Genomic DNA, 5013 nt, shown 5'->3' on the forward strand with positions numbered 1-5013 from the left:
ATTACACATTTGTGTGGACTAACTTCTGAGTTTCTCAGTTTCTTCTGCTTCAACATTTCTAACCTTCTTATTCGTGGGACTGCTGACCAGGCAACAGATTGATTAGCAGCAGGTGAACATGTGAGTCCAAGCTGAGCAACCAAAACAAAGCAGTTTGTTAATATGTCTGTACTGCCTTTAACCTCCGTATGTTTCTGATTTTCTATCTGCCTGCTGTATCTCTATAGAAACGACATTGATGCTTGTTTTGCTTGTTAATAACACATGTTTGAATCTCCTGGCTGGAGCTCCATGAATTGGTCATTCACTTAACACAAACATGCAAGTGAAGACTAATAATGAGCAATGAGCAGGATGAGATCCAGGCTGATGACCAAGCACCAAATGCCTTTCACAGCATTTGCTCGTGCTGTGATGCTGCGCTTCACAGTGTGAATGTGTGGAAAACAAAGATCTCCAGTCTGTTTAAGATAACCTCAGTGCGAATGATGATGGATAGGTGGACCAATAAGTGATGTTGGATGAACTATAAGAATAATTAAATCTGTGCAGCAACCTGAATAGTTTCTGTCAAAATCCATCCAGAGTCTGCGACCTGAGGGACTCACTGTAAGCCAAAAAATCCAAAGCAATAACTCAGCTCCAAATATTTGCTTTTCTCTCACTTGATTTGAGCAGAACTGTTAAGTGAGAAATTTAGTGACCCTGCACCGTACCTCTGAGGCCCAACTAACTTATGTACACAAGAAATCGATGTAACCTCGACTGCTTGTCGTTGCAGTTCAATCTGAAGTGTTTGTGTTTTTGACCCCTGTGTGTTTGTGACTGATGCAGTTCAGCAGTCATTAATCCTTAGTTCTCTGCCTGTATAAAGTACAGTGGTGGGAAAAATACTGGAAGAATCAGCTTCTTCACACTGGAAGAAGCTGAACTAGAACAGATACCTGAATTCAAGCTCCTTAGAAAAGATAGCTCAAGCTATAGATTAGTACAAAGAAGTCATCCTAATTGGGCTTTCATCAGCACAGAAAAGAAGATCAGACACCAACTAGGGAGGATCAGAAAGACAAACGCAACAACACTGTCATCCCCTCTGTATCGGAAAAACTCAGGAGAGTCTTCTCCAAGCACGACATCCCAGTGTACTTCAGGCCCAGCCGCACACTCAGACAAACACTGGTTCATCCCAAAGACAAAACTCCTAAACATAAGCTTAACAATTAGAGTATGCTATACAGTGTAGCAAGGAATGCTCAGACCTCTACATTGGAGAGACCAAACAGCCACTTCACAAACGCATGGCACAACATAGAAGAGCCACCTCCACGGGTGTCCACCTGCATCTAAAGGACAAAGGTCACTCTTTCGAAGATGCCAGTGTTCACATTTTGGACGGAGAAGACAGTTTGAAAAAGGGGTGAAAAAGGGGTGAAAGAAGCCATCTATATCCACTGTGAGCGACCATCTTTGAACAGAGGTGAAGGCGAAGGTAGACATTTGGTGGTCTGCCATCTATAATCCAGTTCTGAGATCCCTTCCCACACGCCTTAATGCCCACTCACATCCTGGTCCATCCGGGGGGACACTCCCACTGGGCTTAAATCTGGGACTCTCCACCATTTGACCCTAAAACTAAAGAAGCTTCTTGAATGAGAGGTGAAACATCTTCAAGCAACTTAAAGAAGTCCAGATGCTTTTCTTTCCAAGCTCCTTAGACAGCTTTAAGGATCCTTTGACTTTTCCTTTAGTGCTGGCATAATATCGGCATTTGTTCTTTTTTGTGTGATGTGTCTACACTGTTGGATGCATAGGGCCTTTTCATGTTAGCATGTAGCTCAGAGCACTGCTCTGTCTCACTGTTGCGTCCTTGTGGGAAGATCTTGGTTTAACTTTATTTTTGACATTTTTCACCTTTCATTCTGAGAGGTACAGAGCATAGACAGGAAAGCAGGGAGAAGGTGGATTTACATGCAGGTGATACAGGTGCCATTTAAGTAGATTTGTATTCTGTAACCTCTGCATTTATTTTGCTGTTCTCTTCTAATCCTGACAGCCAGAGTGAAAGAGGATCTCACTGATGCAGTTTTCTCTCGTCTCCTTGGGTTTTGCTTTCAGCTGGCTCTCACTGAGCTTGTTCTTAGACACTCAGTTGTCCCAGCAGACCTCTGGGTCGTGTGATGTTGGCTCGGCAGTCTGTCTGTTCATCACCCCCGAGGCTACACAGGAAGTTTTCAGGGATTCCCTCCCTCCTACCTTCCCAGTATTTAACATCCTGCCCCCTGTTTTGCATCTGTAATTTTCTTGCTATAATAATATCATTGTGCACTTGTTAACACTTTTACAAATGGGCCAGTGTTATTTATAATGAGCAGGAACAATGATAATGAGGTTAGCTTGGCACTTACCCAGTGTTGTTTAATACTGCCCATCTGTAGTGCCTGACATGTTTCTCTAATTACACTGTCCACTGATTTATTGATCCGAGCTCTCTCTGCACATCTGATCACTCCCTGAACATTCGGGCAACATAGTACACTTTTTATGAAGTCCAATATTTCCCCCCAACAGGAGAGAAGGTTTTCCAGGGCCTTTTAATGTCACAAAATGACAACTTTAAAGAATCATTTGAACCTTTTTATTTTGTTATTACTGGTGCCAGCTTCTTGACTACTAAGAGTAACTTCCGTGTTAGAGCCATGAAATAGATCGTAAAATAATTACACACATAATTTCTTTTTATTTTGTACCAATAATATTTTTAAATATTTTTTTGTGAAAGACAATAACAGGGGACTAAGCGAGGAAGAGAATACTTTATACTTTTTTGAGAACACTTCAGGTTAGTGTTCATAATTAGTGAGTAACTATTACAATTCAGTAAAACAAGATTGTAAGAATTTCAACTGTTGATCATTTTTACCTTTGTGACCTGAATATTTCACACTACTGAATATTTACATCATGGTGTGCTTGTACTGATCATATTCACTCTAAGCAGGCAGATAGCGCTGTTCTTTTGACCTGCTGCAGAACATTCAGCCAGCGTTTGTAGTCGTGACGCTCGGAGCTGCTTGATCCCTCAGGCTGAACGTTGTCTTTCTCTCTCCCACTGAGCTGCTGCTGCTGCTGCTGCTGCAGTTCTCTTTAAAGAGACTGTGGAAAGCTACTAAAATTACTTCAGTGCCTGCTACAGCTGCAGTCGACCCTCAGAGACTTTCTCTCCAAGGACACGTCATCTCTGCCTGTTCTCCTGAGCACATACATGTCGAAGATTTGTCATCGCTGCAGGCAAACAGTAAACAATCTTGGAGAAATTCTGCATGGCGGGCAGATGTCACGGCTTTATTAGCTTCCATGTTTGCTTGTGATTTCTTAAGATGAAGCAATGGGATGGAGAGATTTTGTGTCTCAGAATTATTTGATTTACAACCCTGTTAAACTTTACACCATCACTAATGGGTGTCATTGGGTGCAGCCTTTTAATTAGTAACCACGGCAAAGACTGACACCACAGGAAATTGGAATAAATGACCTCACTTCAGTAAGATGACTAGTTAAATCCACTGGACACTAAATAATTTACAGGGTTAATAACCTGCTCACTAAATACATATTATTATTCTTAGACTATACTAGAGTAGCTTTGCATGATTTACATGAATAGTTCATAACAATACTTGTTTGTCTTACGCTAGGCCTCAGTACAGCCCCTCTAAAACAAGCTTTTTATCAATATTTAAGCAAACTTCTTGACTGCCCCTCATAAACAAAAGACTTGCTATAGTTCATGTGAGCATCCACCATTATAAGAATGGATGTGTGATAGAAAATAAGAAACAGTGAAATAGATCCCATTTGAGGATTTCTAAGGACTCAAAGAGGCGAATGTGTCCAGTATTTAACACAATATAAATTGAGACACATTTTATCTCCTTCTTAATGTGGTGAATCATCACATTAATCCTTCCAGTCGGGAACTGTTCGTAGGATGCCAAATTGATCATACAGTAAATGCTCAGTTTATTATGTCTATTTGTTGAGCTTACAGCCTTTTCCTTTGGCACAGCATGCTCCTGTCAGTAAGACAAAACAGAGCAGCTTCACAGAGACAGAGGTGCCATGAAAAAGAGCAGGCAGTCCTGCTGATACAATCAGGATTGCTAATTATGACTCAATGAGGAAAGACAAGTTCTTTTCTGTACAAACTAAATATTTTATAAATACCTAATGATGTCTTGAAAAGGGAATCCTCTATGTGGGAATGACTCTTCAGACCATTTTGAAGTAGTATTATATTCTGACTGTGATATCATGGGATTGCCTGACTGTTTCCAGTATTCAGTGTCTGGATTTAAAAACAGTACATGGATTATAATCACAAGTGTTCTTGGGGTAAACTTGAATTTAACCCCCACCACGGCGGTACTTTCTGTATATGCTGACCTTTGCTACAGCTCTTTGCTTGTTAATTGCACAGACCTGTGTCACAGCATGGACCATTATATGTTCGGTAGCTCTGTGGTGCACCGCTGTAAATGCCACAGAGTGATTTGGGCTGTAGAGAGAGCTGTGAGATAACTATTAATATAGGCCACTGAGCTCTAGACTCAGTTGTCAGCTTCTTAAAGCTGTCATGTCCTTTTTTTTTCTCCAACCATTAGTGCTGAGCCAGATAATATGTCCTGCAAATGTCAATGCGATGTGAATGCCTGTGGTCCTGTGCATTTCAGTATTAATTACCTTGAACCTAGACTGTTTAAAAATGTGTCTCTGCCTGACAGGTATTGTATGACTCATGCTAACTCTACTCTTTTCTTTGCTTTTCCACAGGATTTATTGTGTCTGAGCCGACTCTGTCCAGCAGCAGCAGCAGTGCAGTGGAGCTGGGAGCTGTCCTCAGTGCTGAATTTATCAGCTCACATAAATACCCATTGCACACTCATGTGCCTGGGCTGCTCCTGATACTTCCTATTCCTTGCAGCAACTGACCAACACCACCTCTACATATCCAAG

The sequence above is a fragment of the Diplotaxodon limnothrissa genome, linkage group LG11, assembly GCF_057381915.1.
Source record: "Diplotaxodon limnothrissa isolate DT_005_m linkage group LG11, D_limnothrissa_male_GT1.1, whole genome shotgun sequence".
Classification (NCBI taxonomy): domain Eukaryota; kingdom Metazoa; phylum Chordata; class Actinopteri; order Cichliformes; family Cichlidae; genus Diplotaxodon; species Diplotaxodon limnothrissa.